General features: G+C 52.8%; 1 pseudogene; it reads right to left on the bottom strand.

The window, feature by feature from the left end:
- Positions 1 to 1,759: 1,759 nt before the first annotated feature.
- LOC135305589 (zinc finger protein 850-like) overlaps positions 1,760 to 19,480 on the bottom strand; it is a 652,086-nt pseudogene continuing 634,365 nt past the window's right edge.

Raw genomic sequence — 19,480 nt, 5'->3', positions numbered from 1 at the left:
CCAGCCAGGACCTGTTGACTTCAAAATTGCTTCCTGGAGCAGAATATTCTAATAATTGTTATAGCTCCTGTACTGTGGAATAAATAACCCTTTTTTTTTTTTTAATTTACTCTGTGCTGTAAATAAACCATTCTGTCTAATCATGATCACAATCAATCAGAGCTGTATTTATATAAAAATATATCTGGTATTCCATCGTTAATCCTGTGGGACAAATTGAATTAAGGTTCAATTCTACCTGTCCAATCTTTTACACCTTTGACAAAGTCTGGGGCTGGGATTGGATCCAGCTGCTCCCAGCCTTCGCTCTTAGAAGGAATTTTAGAAGTCTAGAGGCCCTGCCGGAGTTTGAGGATCCATGATGGGATTTTGGGTGTCATTTCTCCACGTCATGACTCAGCAGGAATTTCTCCAAAAAAGAAATAAAGCTTTTCCCTGAAGCTCCCACTCTGCCCATGACAGGAACCCCTGTGAGTGTCTGGGACATCCCGGTTCTTTGGCAGCCTGGGGACTCCTGGAATGTCACCGTGGAGCGCCCATGAGTGCCTGTGACAGATTGGTGCCTTTGCAGCCCAAGGTGCCCTGGGATGTCACCATGGAATGGCTGTGACTGCCTCTGAGCACAGGGGTCTTTACCATCCCCAGCAACCCCTGGGAGGTATCCATGGAGCCCCCGTCTCTGCCTGTGACATTCCAGCTCTTGAACAGCCTGGAGACTCTTGGAAAGTCCCCATAGAACCCCTCTGAGTGCCTGTGACAAATCTAATCCTTAGTGGGCAACCATCACCAGCCCCATTCCTATGGTCAGTTTCCATAGCAACCATGACCAGGCCCCTGTTCCCCCTGATGCACAGAATTGGCTGAGCTGGGAGGGACCCATCAGGATCCTGGAGTCCAACTGCTGACCCTGCACAGGACACCCCAACAATGCCAGCCTGGGCCTGGCAGCGCTGTTCAAATGCTGCTGGAGCTCAGAGAGCCCTGGAGCTGGGAGCCTTCCCTGGGGAGCCTGGGCACTGCCCCAGCAGCCTCTGGGCAAAAACCTTTTCCTGAGATCCAACCTCAGCCTGCCGGGACTCAGCTGCAGCCGTTCCCTCCAGTCCTGTCCCTGGGCACCAGAGGGAAGAGGTTCCCACAGCCCCAGCCAGGGACCCACTCCCAAGGCTGTTGCCATGACCAGCAGGGCTGGGACCAGCTGGGATGCTCGGTTTCCACAGGCTGGCCTTTAGGAATGGGATTCCCCAATTTCCTGCTCCCACTAAAACCGCACTGCCGCTTGCTGCCCTCCCACCTCCCATGGAAATCACAAAAGGCAAAGATCCTGGGCTGGGATAAGAACAATTTATTTGGAACAGCAACGAGATAAAGAACAAACAGGAACAGAAACAATATTGACAACAGAAGGGTTTTAAAAAAGGGAAAACTACAACACATAATCTTCCTGGCCATAATTTTCTCCTGCCTGGGAAGGACACCCTTCTCCTCAGGGGAAGATAGAGAGAGAGAGTCCCTTTCCTGCCCCTGGCAATGACCTGAGGTCGGAGTGAATGTAATGACACAGCCCTGGCCAGACCCTCATGTTCTTCAGGCTCACATCATGTCATTGGCAGGGGCAGGAAAACGAACAGGTGTCTTCCCAGCATGGATCACAGTGAACACATATCACCAGGGCCCTTCCAAACGTGGTTCTGCCATGGGGGATGAAGTTGGAGCAGTGCACAAAGCTCTTCCTGCAGTTGCAGCATTTGCATGTCTTCTCTTACTGGTGACTGTGTTGGTGTCTGCTCAAATGAGAGCTCTGTCTGAAGCTCTTCCCACACTGGGGACACTCGTAGGGCCTCTCCCTGGTATGGATACGCTGGTGGGTGACGAGGTGGGAGTTGCGGTTGAAGCCCTACCCGCAGTCAGAGCAGCGGAAGGGCCTCTCATCTGTGTTAATCCGCTGGTGCTGGAGGAGATTGGAGCTCATGTGAAACCTCTTCCCACACTGGGGACACTCGTAGGGCCTCTCCCCAGTGTGGATGCGCTGGTGCTTCATGAGGTAGGAGTTGTACTTGAAGCTCTTCCCACAGTCAGAGCAGTGGAAGGGCCTCTCATCTGTGTGAATCCGCTGCTGGCAGAGGAGATTGGAGCTGGTGTGAAACCTCTTCTGGCACTCAGGACACTCGTAGGGCCTCTCCCCAGTGTGGATGTGTTGATACCTGACAAGTTTTGAGCTGCAGCTGAAGCCCTTCCCACATTCCCCACACTCACAGACCCATTTCCCAGTGTGGATCATCTGGTGGCTGATCAGGGTGCTGCTCTGCCTGAAGCTCTTCCCACACTCCAAGCACTTGTAGGTCTTCTCCCCATCAGGAAGCTGCTCATGGACCACCAGCTCTGATCCCTGGCTGAAGCTCTGTCCACCTTCCTGGCACAGGGTGGGTCTTTCCTCCTCAGAGCACCCTGGGCTGGATTTGAAGCCCCTCCTCCTGCGGGATCTCATGGAATTTTCCTCCTTGTTAGATTCCTGTGCCATGGAGCCGCTCAAATCTGCCTCTTCCATGAGGTTCTGCCATGGGGATTTGTCCTCCCTGGTCTCTATTCTCAGCTTGTTGTCTGAGGAAGGCAGGGCAAGGAGAGGATGGGATTTGCTTCCGTGCCAGAGGGAAGGGGAAGGAAATCCTCCCAGTGCATCCCTGGCAGGACGGTGTTGGCAGTGGGGCTGTCCTGCAGCCTTGGGCTGTGCTGGGCAGGGAGATGGAGCAGGAGAGATAAGGAAAGGGGCACTGACTTCCTCCTCACCTGCCTGAGTGTCTCGGGGCATCTTCCTCTTCCTTGAAGCCTTCTCCTCCATCTGGCAGTGGGTTTGGGATGTGAAATTGTGTTTTGGGAGGAAAACAAGAGATTAGTGCATTGAGTTTTGCAATTTGAGGGCAAAGCAGTGGAGGATCAAAGTCAGAATTACAATTTAATAAGAAAATTAAGATCAAGGCAATGATAAAGAAACACTGCCTTAAACTGACACAGTCAGGATATAACCTGACACCCTGTTGGCCAGGGTGCTGGTAGCAGTCCCATTAAATGGTGGCTGCAGTCCTGTTGCAGTGATGAAAGTGATTCTGTCGAAGCAGTGATCCTGCAGAAGGGTCTGGTCTTCCTCTGAAGGTCCAGTGGTGCTTATGGAGCTCTTATCCTCTGGGAATCCAGTAGCCAAGGTGCTCCTGGTGTTGCAAGTCTCAGCTTATATCCAGGTAGGAAGGCGTGGCTCCTCCCCCTGGGTGGAGCATCCCACAATGGGACGATGTCATTTTACCAGTCCTGCAGGGACACTCAATGGCCCATTCACAGAAGATAGCCTCTGGAGGGCGTTATCAGGGCTGAGTCATGGAAGAGATAAATAACACTGCCCCACCTGTTTATAACAGTTTCTAAAGGTGGTGATGGAAAACATGCATTTGGTTACATCTTACACTGCAACCTGAAACAGTGGGGTAATCCCTGCTGGGGGGGTGAACACCACCCCCCCTACCCTAACTGGCTCAGGAGTAAAACCCCCACCCTGGGAAGGCCACACACGGGGGACAATGTCACACTTGCCCCACCCCAGGGGAGGTCTCTGTCCCTGTCAGTCTCTTGCCCTCCCCCTTTTTTCTCTTTTATTCCATCTCTCTCTACCTCACATTGACTGTTCAATAAAATCCACTTTGCATTTGGTCTCGTTAGCATCTTGATTGGGGCAGAGGCATCTCTAACAATTTTCTTAACCAGATTGTGTACAATATTTTGGCACAGTGAGTTCAGGCACTGTTCTCTGACCAAGACAACAGCATGGTTCCCTCCTCTGTGGGAGGAGGGCTCTTTCTTTCCAGAGGAACTCTTGGAAACTTGAATGCAGATTCCTCTGAGTGGCTTGGGGGAGAACTGATGAGGAAAATGGCTGTTGTTGGTGGCCAGTGTAAAGAAAATACTTTGTTATCCTTCCATTAAATGTTTGTTAAGTCGCCGGAGGAAAGGTTGCAAATGTTACCAGGGAGACTGATAAGGTTCATTCACCCCAAGGTTAGGAGCACAAGGCTGCTAAAAGTCCTAGAAGAAGCCCAGCTCAAGTAGCTAAATTCCCGAATAACTCCACCATTCTGAGGCTTGGGGACTTTTCCATATGTGAGAACAATTATTGTCCCTGTCACCTTTGTCACAGCTATACAGATTTTTCCTTCCTTTCAATAATCTCTATTGGGTGAAATTTTCACTTCCATTTCTTTTATTTTTTTTTAAATTAGAACCTTCCAGCAGCTGAGCTGGAGCTGTGCAGGAACCGTGAAACTTGGAATTGCCACAGAATTGCTTCTATTGTTCATTTATTAATGTTTGGGATTTATTTGTGTTTTCCTCACATGTGACTTCTGACAAAATCAAATCTTCATAAAACTGATTTATACAGTATTAAATTTAATTTCTGCCAAGTTTATTTTGTCCAGTGCCCAGGGGATGCTGGAGGGGTCTTTGCGCCTCTCACCCTGGGGGATGCTTGGGAAGGGCTTGGGGGGCATTGTCCCTCCCACTCCAGGCCATTCTTGAGGGGGTGTCCCTGTCCCCCAGGGGGGCGTCCCTGTCCCTGTCACCCCAGGCCATTCCCCAGGGGGTCTCCATCATTCTCACCCCAGGGAATGCCTGGGGGGTTTCCCTCCCTCTCACCCTCATGTCAAGGGGATGCTCAGGGCAGTCTTGTCCCCTCGTCCTGCAGGATGCTCGAGGGAGTCTCCATCCCTCTGGCCTCGGGAAATGCTTGTGCAGGGCTGGGAACCAGGGGCTCTGTGTCCCTCTCACCGCTGAAGGTGCTCAGGCCTGGGGGGGCTCTCCAACCTTCTCATCCCTGGGGAGGCCAGGGATCCTCAGCAGCCATGAAAGGGGCCACCACCAGAGCCCCAGAGGGATGAGACTGGAAATGGGACACTCCTGGTGCCTTTTTTCATTCACTTTTGCTTTTTGAAGGTTTTTATGGACACCAGGTGACTTCTGGAGATGGACATGGGCAGAGGACCTTCAGACTCACTGTGCTCATCCCTTGTGTTTCCCGAAACCAGGATTTCCCATTCCCAAACCTTGGCCCAGTGGAGAAGGCTGCAGGGAAGAGAAAGATGCCCTGAGAAACGCAGGCAGGTGAGGAGGAAGTCAGTGTCCCTTTCCCCTTCTCTCCTGCTCCATCTCCCAGCTCAGCATGGCCGGTAACTGCAGGACAACCCCTCTGCCTTGGCCGTCCTGCTGGGGATTATCTCGTTCCCTTTCCCTTTCGCATGGAGGCAAATTGCATCCTCTCCTTGTCCTACCTTCCTCAGAGAAGAAGATGAGGATGGAGACCAGGGAGGACAAATCTTCACAACAGAACCTCATGGAAGAAGCTATTTTGAAGGACTCCATGGCACAGGAATCGAACGGGGAGGTAAAGCCTAAGAGATCCCACAGGATGAGGGCCTGCAAACCCAGCCCAGGGTGCTCTGAGGAGGAAAGACCCACCCTGTGCCAGGAAGGTGGACAGAGCTTCAGCCAGGGATCAGAGCTGGTGGTCCATGAGCAGCTTCATGATGGGGAGAAGCCCTAGAAGTGCTTGGAGTGTGGGAAGAGCTTCAGGCAGAGCAGCACCCTGATCTGCCACCAGATGATCCACACTGGGGAATGGCCCTACGAGTGTGGGGAGTGTGGGAAGGGCTTCAGCTGCAGCTCAAAACTTGTCAGGCATCAACGCATCCACAGTGGGGAGAGGTCCTACGAGTGTTCTGAGTGCCAGAAGAGGTTTCACACGAGCTCAAATCTCCTCTGCCACCAGCAGATTCACACAGATGAGAGGCCCTTCCACTGCTCTGACTGTGGGAAGAGCTTCAAGTACAACTCCTACCTCATGAAGCACCAGTGCATCCACACTGGGGAGAGGCCCTACGAGTGTCCCGAGTGTCAGAAGAGGTTTCACATGAGCTCCAATCTCCTCCAGCACCAGCGGATTCACACAGATGAGAGGCCCTTCTGCTGCACTGACTGCAACAAGGGCTTCAACGGCAACTCCCACCTCGTCACCCACCGGCGTATCCACACTGGGGAGAGGCCCTACGAGTGTCCCCAGTGTGGGAAGAGCTTCAGACAGAGCTCTCATTTGAGCAGACACCAACACAGTCACCAGTAAGGGAAGACATGCAAATGCTGCAACTGCAGGAAGAGCTTTGTGCACTGCTCCAACTTCATCCCCCATGGGAGAACCACATTTGGAAGGGCCCTGGTGATACGTGTTCATGTGATCCATGCTGGGAAGACACCTGTTCGTTTTCCTGCTCCTGCCAATGACATGATGTGAGCCTGAAGAACACGAGGGTCTGGCCAGGGCTGTGTCATTACATTCACTCTGACCTCAGGTCATTGCCAGGGGCAGGAAAGGGACTCTCTCTCTTTCTCCCTGAGGAGAAGGGTGTCCTTCCCAGGCAGGAGAAAATTATGGCCAGGAAGATACCATTGTGTTGTAGTTTTCCCTTTTTCAAAACCCTTCTGTTGTCAATATTGTTTCTGTTCCTATTTATTATTATTATTTATTATTCCTATTATTTTATTCCTATTCTGTTCTTTATCTCGTTGCTGTTCCAAATAAATTGTTCTTATCCCAGCCCAGGATCTTTGCCTTTTGTGATTTCCATGGGAGGTGGGAGGGCAGCAAGCGGCAGTGCGGTTTTAGTGGAAGCAGGACATTGGGGAATCCCATTCCTAAACCCCAGCCCGTGGAAACCGAGCATCCCAGCTGATCCCAGCCCTGGTGGCCATGGCAACAGCCTTGGGAGTGGGTCCCTGGCTGGGGCTGTGGGAACCTCTTCCCTCTGGTGCCCAGGGACAGGACTGGAGGGAACGGCTGCAGCTGAGTCGGGACAGGCTGAGGTTGGATCTCAGGAAAAGGTTTTTGCCCAGAGGCTGCTGGGGCACTGCCCAGGCTCCCCAGGGAAGGCTCCCAGCTCCAGGGCTCTCTGAGCTCCAGCAGCGTTTGGCCAGCGCTGCCAGGCCCAGGCTGGCATTGTTGGGGTGTCCTGTGCAGGGTCAGCAGTTGGACTCCAGGATCCTGATGGGTCCCTCCCAGCTCAGCCAGTTCTGTGGATCTGGGATCCCATGACCCATAGCAACAGGGTCCTGGTGATGGTTGCCATGCTAAGGATCAGATTTGTCACAGGCACTCAGAGGGGTTCCATGGGGACTTTCCAAAAGTCTCCAGGCTGTTCAAGAGCTGGAATGTCACAGGCAGAGACAGGGGCTCCATGGACACCTCCCAGGGGTTTCTGGGGATGGTAAAGAGCCCTGTGCTCAGACACAGTCACAGCCATTCCATGGTGACATCCCAGGGGACCTTGGGCTGCAAAGGCACCCATCTGTCACAGGCACTCACGGGGGCTCCACGGTGACATCCCAGGAGTCCCCAGGCTGCCAAAGAGCCGGGATGTCCCAGACACTCACAGGGGTTCCGGTCATGGGCACAGTGGGAGCTTCAGGCAAAAGCTTCATTTCTTTATTGGAGAAACTCCTCCTGAGTCATGAGGTGGAGAAATGGCACCCAACAGCCACCATGGATCCTCAAACCCCTGCAGGACCCCTAGACTTCTAAAATTCCTTCTGAAAGAGGAGACTGAGAACGGCTGGATCGAATCCCAGGCCCAGACTTTGTCAAAGGTGTAAAAGATTGGACAGGTAGAATTGAACCTTAATTCAATTTGTCCCACAGGATTAACCATGGAATACCAGATATATTTGTATAAATACAGCTCTGATTGATTCTGATCATGATTAGATTACATGCCTTATTTACACCACAGAGTAAATTAAAAAAAACCCAAACAGTTATTTACTCCACAATATGGGAACTATGACAATTATTTGAATATAGTGCTCCAGGAAGCAATTTTGAAGTCAACAGGTCCTGGCTGGAGTTGTTGGAGCCCATTGCAGGCAGAGCCTCCTGCTCCAGCAGGAACTGCCTTTCCTGTGCCAGGAGCAGGGCAGGTCCCGCTGCAGGAAAAGCCCCAGGCCAGCCCCAGCAGAGGGAAGGGCTCGGGCACAAGGGCAGAGTGCCATGCTGGGAGCTGTGCCAGGCAGAGCCTGAGGCACCAAAGGCACCTTGGCAGCAGCAGCTGCTTGCAGGCCATGGCCAGAAGCCTCCCTTGGCAGCCCGGCCTGGTGGCCAGCACTGCAGAGCTTCTGCCTCAGGGCTCATTTCTGCCTGGGCTCTGAAAAGCCACTTCTGCTCCAGGAGCCTGCCTGGGAAGCCACTGGCCCCAGCACCTTGGGGACAAGATGTGAATGACAAAACTCTTCATGCCAGCAGAGACAAGGCAGGGGCAGAGGAAAGGGGAGAGCCAGGCCCAGGGGACAGGGCTGCCATGGTGATGGCTGTGAGGTCACTGCCCCTGCAGCAGCCTGGCTGCCCTCAGCAGACATTCTGGCCAGAAGCGTTGTGAGGGCACCCAGCACATCAGAGAACCCACACAACAGGAATTCTGTTCTTGGGGATGAGATTGTTTCACTGGGTCAGGTTGTACAAAGCTCCTGCTCTTGGACAATTCCTGTGATTCCTGTGATGGGGAATGCAGTTCTCTGGAAAAACAGTTGCAGTTTTGTGCCACTGTCATAATTGTAAAATATTTCTCCTTCTAACAAATGTAAATCCACCCTCATTCAGTTGAGAGTTATTGACTCTTGTTCTATTACTGCAAGATGTGGAACAAAATAATGTTGACCAGTATTTTTCCATTTTCACAGACCTTGGAAAGTAACCAAAAATCTCCCAAGATGGGGTGTGGAGGCCTCATCGCATAACCAGCAGGTAGAAGGTGGTGGTTCTCGGCTCAGTGGTGTGGAGACTGAGGACAGAACAGGAGCAGCCCGAGAGGGATTGAAGAGTGGTTTCAGAGAGGCTGGAGTTTTTCTTCATTGTATAAAACACCCAGAGAAAGAAATAATGGCACCAAGGGTGTGGAGTTCCCTCGCCCCAGGAAGCAGGCATTTTACCCAGACAGAGAGCATCGGGTGAGGGGCGTGATTTAAAGAGGATTCCACCCCTCCACCCTGTGGGGTGTGCCCCTGCAACCCCAGGAAAAGACACTCCAGCCCATCTGGTCAAATAAGGAGTGGCCACAGAACATTTTTCCTTTTCTGTACTCTCATTGGTTCAAATTCTACTGCAAAGTCCCTGCCATCGATTTTTCCATTGGTTGTCCTCCTCGATTCACTCCTTTGCAGTCCTCGGCACCTTCTGCTATTGGACCCTGACCCTAAACTCCACCCCTACCCTGTCATATAAAACCCATGACAAGCCACCACCCCGTCTCCCCCTTCATTTCTTGTCTTGGTCCCTGGCACAATAAAGGATCCTGTGCTTTTCTAAACCAAGACCCATCCTGTTGCCTTCCTTTCCCTGTTGGTCATCGATGCCTGCCTGAGGTCTGAGACTCTGGGGCCTGGGGGAGTTGTTTTGCTGCTTACTGCAGTGGAACACAACACAAGGGCATCTGGGGAGGCCCAGACTGAACAGCGGGAGAAAGGAATTTCCTCCCCCAGGGCAGGGCTGTGGTGCAGAAGGAGCCTGGAGCCGCCCAAGGCTTTGTGTGGGCAGGCAGAGGCAGGCAGGAGGCAGAGCTGTCAGCAAAGGAAGGGGCCAGCCAGGTGGGGCAGCCGGGGGATGACGACAGCCTGCAGGGACAGAGGCGCAGGGCAGGGACACCATAGGACAGCCTGGGCTGCACAGGACACAGGGATGGGCAGCAGCTGCAAGGCCCTGACAGAGCCAACTTGGGCAGCACTTTGGCCATGGCTGCTGGCCCTGGACCTGAGCCAGGAGCAGGAGATAAGTGACCCTTGCAGCCCTGGAGCCTCATTGCCTCCTTGTCCCTGCTCAGCAGCCTGGCGGGGGCCGCCCCATGGTCCTGCCCTTGGCATTGCACATCCCCACATGCCAGTGCCCATCCCGGGAAGAGCCCTGAGCAAGGAGGGAGGGACAGGATCTGCCTGGCCAGGGGCTGGGACTCAGGCCTTGGCCCTTTGCATTCCTGAAACACATCCAGGTTTGCTCAGCACCAGAGACACCTTTCCCTTGCTTGTTTCCACCTGTGATCACTGCCTCCAGTGTTCTGCTCTACCTGGAACCTGGGAACACATTCACATGAGTTGTGTCCCTCCTTGGGACCCATTAGAAGTTAAAGAAAGTTTGAAGTTTGAATCTGATTTGGAGTTCTTGAGAAGTTCTTTGAGGATACTCTGAGGGACTGAGTCTGATGCAAAGAGCACCAAAGCCCCAGAGGGTGATTAAAGTCCTGCTGCTGTGTCTGTGCTGCTGAGCTGGGCCGGGCTCCTGGCCCAGAGGCAGCTCCTGGCAAGGGCAGCGCTGCAGAGAGACAGCTCTGGCCAGGAGCAGCTCCTGTGCACAGCCCAGCAGGGCTGGGGCACTGCCAGGGCAGCTCAGGGACACCAGCAGGGCACAGCCAGAGCTGACAGGGGCTCAGCACTGGCAGGGGCTGGGGGATGTCCCAGAGGGAGCTGTGTCTCAGCGGCACCTCTGTGGCTGTGTCCTAGAGGCACAGGGCAGCTGTGATGTCAGCAAGGGGCTGTGTGACAGCACAGAGTGGGCTGTGTGATGTCACAGACTGGGCTGTGACATCACAGAGTTTGTTGTGTGAGGTCATAGAGGGGATTCTGTGACATCGCAGAGCAGGCTGTGACTTCATGGCATGGCTGTATGACATCATAGGGCAGGCTGTGAGGTCAAAGTATGTGCTGTAGCATTTAAGAGTGCCAGTATGACATCACAGAGAGGGTTTTGTGACATCACTGAGGGAGTTGTGAAATCACATAGCTGTCTGTGATATCATGGAGTAGAGTATGAGGCCATAGAGCAGATCCTGCCATCATAGAGGGTGGCTCTGTGGCATCAGAGAGTGGGTTGTGACATTCTAGGTGATTGTGTAACATCATAGAGCAGGCTGTGACATCACATGGTGACATTGTGACATCGCAGACTCTTCTGTGACATCTCAGTGCAGCTGCATGACATTCCAGGGTGACATCCCAGAGTTGGCTCTGTGACACAAAAAGGGTGCTGTGTGACATCATAGGGGGCTCTGTGACATCACATGATGCTGTGTGACATCACAGGCTGACTGTGTGACTTCATAGGGGGCTCTGACATCACAGGGCTGTGTGATGTCACTGGGGAGGTCACTCTGCCCCAGCTCCCCTCACAGTTCCCCCAGAGCAGTCCAACGCTGCTCGTGCACAGCGGGGTCCCCTGTCCCCCCGGGTCCCCCCGCTCCCGGTGCTGCAGCCTCCCCCAGAGGATGTTCCACGAGATCGACCCCAGAGCCAGACACGGGGACGGGGGGCCGGGGCCCTGGGGGGTGGGACAGGGGGACAGGGACCCCCCGGCAGCATCCCTGTGTCCCCCAGGGCCAGAGCCTGGGCCAGGGCTCCTTCACCCCGTTCTGAATGAGGGTTTGAGAGCGCTGAAAATATCCCCAGCAAGGGAGCAGCAACAACCAGATTTAATATTAAGGGACAGCACCACAAACTTCCTTGGCAAGACACATTGTTGACTGGACACTTCAGGCACACCAAAGAAACAAAGCAACAAAAAAACCAAACAAAATCCAGGCAATCAAACCAGAGATGAACTGAGAACTGTCCCTGACTCTGTGTGTGACACAAGGACAGTGAGGGCAATGGTAAAAGGAATACGGCCTAAAAGCGTAACAGAGCTCAAACGTAACAGGACTTAACTTGTACCTCAACCTTAAGTGATAACTTCAGCTTCACAATTTAGCAAAAGAACAGAGCTTAACAGTATTTAACCTAAATTATAACCTATGATTTTTCAATTTAATAGAGGAATAACACTTAATGATGTTCAGCTTAGCTTATAACATATTAAACATAACAACTTAGCAAAAGAACAACTCTTAGCAGCATTTAATGTCACTTAGACCTTGTGACTTAACCTTTCTTACAGGCCTGACTGACTCAGCTATCCAAGGCACTCAAACCCCTCTGAGAGCAGCATTTCTGCCACATTTCCCCAGCACATCAGGTTTGTGTCCTTTGAGGGACCAGGAACTGGTGAGACTAGAGGCACAGGAAGGTTTCTCTTCATGGAAAACAAAAAATGTGAACATGATAAAATTTAATAAACATCAAAAGCCTTCATTCAGTTTCTTGTGACATCCCAGCAACATCTGACATGTGCACCATCCACAAGGGATTGCCATACAGGAAGGATTTTAGACAAAGACATAAAAAGAGGTGATAGAAAAGATAAAACTACAACTAAGATGCTGACTAAGGAGGTATTTAAACTTCTGAAAGATTGGGCAATTCCCTGATGCTCAAATCATGAAGCCAATCAAGGATGATACATTGGAATCAGCAGAGAGCATCTGGAGGAAGACTTCTGGGAGCAATGTGAAGGACAAGGATCCAGCTGCTCTAAATGAAGAGATGTCCTTAGACATGGCCATTTCAAAAGGAGAGCTGGAAACACGTAAAGGAGGGGGTCATGAAATATTAGAGTGAATGATGTTCATGGCAAAGATAGAGGGGAAGATCCGTATTTCTCCACTTGCCATAAGTAGAAGAATCTAGTAGAATCAGGAAATTTCTGCTCCTGGTGGGAAAACTTGGCCATTTCTTAAAAGTACTCAAATGACCCAGATAATAAAGATTTCCTTGTATTATGAAATGTACAAGTATTAAAACCTGTGCCCCTTTCCAGGCAGACATCAGCTGTGTGCCCATAAACAGGCAGTGCCACTTGTGCCCTGAGGTGTCCAGCTGGGATTGCATCCCTCCAAGAGCACCTGAGGGAGAGCAGAGCACCTTGCAAGCTGCAGATTGTCCCTGACAGCCCCACAGGGCTCCTGTGCCATCAACATCTGCTCTGCTCCAGTCTGAAACAGGGCCCAGCATGGTGCCGGGATCATCAGAGAGCTGAGGTGTGTGCTGGAATTCAATGCCCTCCCCATCCCGCAGCAGCCCTGCATTTCCCTGCTCCAGCCTGGGTCTCCAGCACAGCCATGGAGGCTCTTTGGGCTCCTGACTGTTCCTGCAGCCCCCAAGGGCAGCTGAGCTCTGCCTGTGGCACAGTCAGCCCTGGCCAGCGCAGGCCATGCTCAGCAATTGCTTGTGTGTGCCTGGCCTTGCTGTCAGCCCCGGCAGCGGCTGCGTGGCCCCTTGGTGGCCCTGTGCTGGCCCAGCCATGGTAGCCCAGCCCCTGTGCAGGCCCAGCCCAGGCCAGGAGCATTGCGGCTGGGAACGGCCCCTGTGCCGTGGTGCCCACAGCAGCCTTGGGGCTCTGTGCCCCATGGCCTCCCTGCTGGGCAGCCTCTGCCAGCTCCTGCACAGCCCCTAGCACCTGTGGGCCTGCACAGACAGCCCTGGCCCGGGCTCTGCCGGCCTCTGGGCCAGCAGAGAGGCCGGCCAGGGCTGGCCATGGCCGGGAACAGGCCCTGAGCCCCGCAGGAGGATGGAGCTGGGCCACAGCCAAACTCAGCCCAGGCCAAAGCTGGGCTCAGCAGCCAGGGCTGCCAAGGGCTGGGCACAGAGGCTGGCACTGACAAATGTCCTGGGCCCCCTCCCTGCTCTGTCCATGCCCCCAAGGGCACAGAGCAGCCTCCTCTCTGGGGCACTTGCCTCTTTTCAATGCCTTGCACAGACGCTGGCCCTGCCCCACACGGCCTGGGCTGAGTCCTGCCCCTGTGCACGCCCAGCCAGGCTGAGATGGACACTGATGGTTTCTGGGGCAGGCTCTCTGAGCCCAGCCCAGCTCCCTGCAAGCTCTGCCAGCTGCCCTGAGCTCTGGGCAGCACCAAGGGCCTCTCCCCAGCCCAGCCCAGCCGGCTCTGGCCTCAGAGCTCTGCTCAGGCCAGGCTGCTCTGGCCACTGGCCCCACGGCCTCAGCCCCTGCCAAGGGCACAGCAGCAGCTGCAGCTCACACAGGACTCAGCCCCAGCCATGGGGGAAGGTGCTGGGCCAAGGCCAAAGGAGGCTCCCTGCCTGCCCTGCTCCCCTCTGGCTCAGGTGCTGAGAGCTCTGCAGCCCCTGCTGCCATCCCATGTGCCCAGGGCAGCTCAAGAGCCCCGGCCTTGGGGCCCTCAAGAGCTGCTCCTGCTCCAGGCCCAGGGCCCATCCCAAAGCTGGGGCAGCCACAAAGCTGTGCCCATTGCTGTTCATTGCTGCTCTGATGGGGATGGATCCTCAGCTACTTGGAGGTTGATGATGAATTTTCCTACTCCAAAGGCCTCTTCTTTCTTGAACTTTTCAGGAATTCAGTGAGAAAAGCTCATAAACATTTGTTTAAAACACCCACACTATAAAAACCCCTGATAATAATTTAAGTTTGTTATTGTTCTGTGGTTAATTTGACAGATTTCAGAAGTGTATTCAAAGTGAATATACTGTATTGAAAGCAATGAAGAGAGAATTGCTTTGTCCTGTTTAGTTTTCTTTTCCTGTTTATAGATTGATATCAGCAATGTCCAATTGATATTGACCCCGAGCACCTTCTAATGCTGTCGGAATAGATATGAAAATCAAGACCTTTTATGGCTGACAATCAATCAGACTTTGTCCCTATCACTTCCCCACTGTTATGAATGACGTTCTATATGTCTAATTCAATAAACAACAAAGTTCAATTTAGCAGCAATTTTAATTGAGCAGCAATCATATATAAAATAATACCATCAAATACAATCAAGCAGGTACAAAAAAATTTGGCAGTGGTTCCCATAAAGGATAAGCAAAACCAATTGATCAGGGCATGGGCGGGGTTTTTCTCACCCTGCCTCATGTACAAAAAGAATAGGAATCCAAATACAATTTATATCCTGTATGCTAATACATAGTCATCACTTTTTTCCCTGCAAATCTCCTCCTATTTTCTATTCTTGAAATTTATGTCACTATACTGCACAGCACATGCTCTGCTTGTTGCTCAGGGGTCTTCTGGCTCTTTGGTGCTCACATCCGATGAAGGCTTCTCCTCATCATCACTGTCCTTTGAGCAACCCCACTCATTGCACATGTGCCCCAAGTCTTGTGTTATAGAAGCCAGCATTATATTCCAAAAAAAAGCCTTATTATTTCGTAGATACCTGGAATCATCCCATTTTCAGCCATTTCAAGGCTGATTCTCTAGTTATCCTGAGGCCTATTCCATTTTGGAATGTTCCTTATGTCGAACTACATCCAGGATCCTATTTTCTCATTAACATCTGAAAACATTTGTTTTGTGACACTAATAACATATCCTTTTCCTCTATTACTTCTTCTAAAATTTAGGCATTGTTAGCACTAATCATATTCATTTATCACAGCGCCATTTCCCTCATCCAACCTCTGGAACTCAGAGCAGCTGAGGAATGGAGTCACATCCAGGGGTGTCCCCAGGGCTCAGGACTGAGGCCAGGTCCATTAAATCTCTTGTATCAGGATGCTCATCCTGGAGTGGGGGCAAAGCAGCTCGAAGAATTCCTGATTTGCAAAGCTGTCAGTGGTGGATGGAGAAGGGGCTCAGGCTGCTTTTGGTGTTGAGGAAATGCTGAAACCAGCCTGATTCATTTCATCTCCTCCTGTCCTGGCTGATCTCCCCTCTTTCCCCTTTCACCCATTGGCTTTTGTCTCCCACCAGGCCCCCGGTGAAGAGCCTGGCTCTGTGTTCTCCATCACCTCCTGGCTGGCACTGCCAGGTTGGGATGAGAAGCCCCTCAGCCTTCCCTGCTCCAGGCTGGACAAGCCCATCTCCCTCAGCCTCTGCTCACAGCCCAAGGGCTCCAGCCCCCACCTTGGAGGCCCTTCCCTAACCCTGCTCCAGCTTCCAGACATCTTTCCTGCCCTGGGAAACCCAAACCCGGTCACAGTGACCTGGATCATCCACGTCCTTGATGTCCTGGTCACACAGCCCTGGCCCCTTGTCCCCATGTCAGGCTCTGGGCTGGATCCTGTGGAACATCCTTTGCTGGAGGCTGTGGCTCCAGGTGGGCTGGGGGGATACCGGGGTACAGGGACCCCGCTGGGCATGAACAGCATTGGACTTGCTGGGAGAAACTGTGAGGGGGAGCTGGGGCTGAGTGAGCAAACCAGTGACCTCACACAGCCCTCCTGGGATGTCACACAGCCCCTCTGGGATGTCACAGCCCATTCTCTAATGTCACACAGCTGGTCTCTGATGCCACAGCCAACTCTGTGATATCACAGTCTGCTCTGTGATGTCAGACCTCTGCCCTGTGAGGTCACTGCTGGCTCTGTGATGTCACAGAGATGGCCTATGATGTCATAGCTGCTCAATGGCATTGCATTTCCCCCCTCTGTGATGTCATAGTCTGCTCTGGGATGTCAGACCTCTGTTCTGTGATGTCACTGCAGGCTCTGTGATGTCACAGAGATGGCCTATGATGTCATAGCTGCCCAATGGCATTGCATTTCCCCCCTCTGTGATGTCATAATCTGCTCTGTGACCTCATGTTACCAGAGGATAAATTGTGAGCTCAGGTGAGCTCACACCTGGAGCTTGTTCTCCAAAACCCCAGGCCTATGGAAACCACACAGTGCCCATTGTGTGAGAAGGGGAACTGGAAGCTCACCAGCCTCAGTGTCCTGCAGCTCAGCCAGGCCCACTGGAACATTGGGGTCCATGAGCACCTGGAACCACCAGAGAGACCCCCAGGACAGAAGAACTCATGGGTAAAGAGGAGGGGAAATATGTCAATGATTTTGGGGAAATGATTATCATATGTGTGTTTAGTCTGGGACAATCAATGAATATGTGTGCAAAATACAGAAAATAAACAGAAACTTTCCTATACTCAGCATGTAGGGCTTTGGGAGGAGCTCTCCCCCATGCATCCAGCTGAATAAAGAATGCTGCTTCTTAATGCTACATTGGGCTTAAGGAGTTTTCTGTTTTACGGATTTTTGGTAACACTCCCACTGCCAAGGAAAGCTCTGTCTGCTGCTGCTCACAAACAGAGGAGGGCTGGTGGCAGATGTGGGGGTCAGAGGCTGCCTGGGGCACCGTGACCATGAAATAATCAAGTTTTCAATATTCTGGGTAAGCAGGAGGGGCAGCAACAAAACATCTACACTGGAATTAGGTAGGGCAGACTTTGGCCTATTTAGAATGCATATTTGGGGAGTATCAAATCAGTTACTGATCTTTTAATGGGAAACAGCCCTTAAAAACAAAGAGGTCCAGGAAGGAGAGAGACATTTAAAGAAAATAATCTTAAGGAGGGAGAAGCACCCTATCCCAGTGTGGAAAAAGATGAGCTAGTGAGGAAAATTACTGTCCAGGATGCCCATGGAGCTTTTGTGGGGACTCAGGGGAAAACATTATTTAAAACTCAGGAGGTCTCCAAAGATGATGTTAGGTTACACAGAAAGAAAAGTGGAGCGGTGATAACTCAGTTAGAATTTCATGTGGCGGCTTGTATTAAAAAAAAAAATTAATGGCAAAAGGAGGGATAAGGAGAACTTCTATGTTTTATTGGATGCAGCAGAGAATAAAATAACTAAAGATAAGGAAAAGGCTGAGCTCCTTAACACCTTGTTGGTCTCAATGTTCAATATTAGGACAGGTTGTCCTCAAGACAAGTGTTCTCTGAGCTGCTGGAATGGCACAGGGAGCAGAACAGCCTCCTGGAATCCAGGAGGAAGCAGCTGGAGACCTGCTGAGCCACTCAGGTGCTCACAGGTGTCTCTGGGATCAGAGGGGATCCATCCTAGAGGGATGATGGAGCTGGTGGATGATCTCCCCAAGCTGCTCTCCATCATTTACCATCAGTCCTGGATCAGCAGGGAGGTCCCAGAGGAGTGGAGGTGCCAATGTGAGCCCATCCCCAAGAAGGGCTGGAAGGAGGATCTGGGGAACTCCAGGCCTGTCAGCCTGACCTTGGTGCCTGGCAAGGTTATGGAACAGATCACCTTGAGAGCCATCACAGGGCACCTACAGGATGGCCGAGGGATCAGAGCCAGCCAGTGTGGATTTCAGTATCTGCACTGATGATCTGGATGAGACCAGCATCAGCAAATTTGCAGATGACACCAAGCTGGGTGTGAGTGTGGATATGCTGGAGGGTAGGAGGGCTCTGCAGAGGGCCCTGGACAGGCTGGATCCAGGGCCCAAATGCAGCAAGGTGAGGTTTAACAAGTCCCAGTGCCGGGTCCTGCACTTTGGCCACAACAACCCCTGCAGTGCTACAGGCTGGGGACAGAGTGGCTGGACAGCAGCCAGGCAGAAAGGGACCTGCAGGGACTGATGGACAGCAGGCTGGACATGAGGCAGCAGTGTGCCCAGGTGGCCAAGAAGGCCAATGGCTCCTGGCCTGGATCAGGAATGGTGTGGCCAGCAGGAGCAGGGCAGTGATTCTTCTCCAGTGCTGGGCCCTGGTGAGGCCACACCTCGAGTGCTGTGTCCAGTTCTGGGTCCCCAATTTAGGAAGGACATGGAGGGGCTGGAGCGTGTCCAGAGAAGGGCAACAAGGCTGATGAGGGGTCTGGAAGAGAAGTTTGGTTGAAAGCACATGAGGGAGCGGTGGTTAACTGGACGATGCTCTGGGTAGACAAGGAAGTGTTAGGGTGCAGGTTGGACTTGGTGATCTCAAATGTTTGTCACAATAAAACAGAGTGGTTTCCCTGGTGTTCCCCAGCCCTTGCTGGCCCCAGGGGCTGATGGCATTTGTGCTCCCTCAGGTTCATGTCCCCACAAGCAACAGCATGGGGCTGCTCCTGCCTGCTCTGTGCAATGCAAACAGGGGCTCCTGAGCCAGTGCTGCCGTGGCTGTGCCTGCAAGGATGCGGCACCTGTGTGAGCTGGGGGAGAGGCCGGGGCTGCAGAGGGGGGATGTTGTTGGCAGCTCCATCAGGACGCTCTGGGACGCTGCCCTGGGCTGTGCAGCGCACTGGGGATGGATCAGCCCCTGCTCTGCTGCTCCTTCCCGTCTCCCCCAGGGCCCTTGCAGAGCCCCAGCCATGCTGTTTGCCCCCAGCCTGCCCACAGCCAGCCTGGGGCTGCTCACCCTGGGGCTTTTCTGTGCTGAGCATTGGCCTGGCCGTGTTCTTGAGAGAGCCTGGGCAAGGAGCCTGCAGCCCCCAGGGCCTGGCCTGAGGCGTCAGCGCTGCCCCAGCAGTGCCCATGGCCTGTCCCTGCTGCAGCCCCGGCACTGCCACCCCCAGGACTGTGCCCGGCCCCGAGAGCACTCAGGCCCTGCAGCAACACCAGGGCCACCAGGGCAGCGGGGCAGGGCCACGGCAGCAGCACTGGCAACACCAAGTGCTGCTGCTGCTGCTGCTGGGCACAGCTGCTGGGCCAGCACTGATCTGCCCCCAGCTCTGCACACCGACATTGATGCTGCAGCTCCAGAGATGGCAAGAATAGAGGGATCTCTGGAGAAAACTCTGCTGGGAGATCCTTTAGTTCTTTTAAAGTCACTGAGAACAC

This window comes from Passer domesticus, chromosome 8, assembly GCF_036417665.1.
Source record: "Passer domesticus isolate bPasDom1 chromosome 8, bPasDom1.hap1, whole genome shotgun sequence".
Classification (NCBI taxonomy): Eukaryota; Metazoa; Chordata; class Aves; order Passeriformes; family Passeridae; genus Passer; species Passer domesticus.
This window is presented reverse-complemented; position numbering and strand designations above follow the sequence as displayed.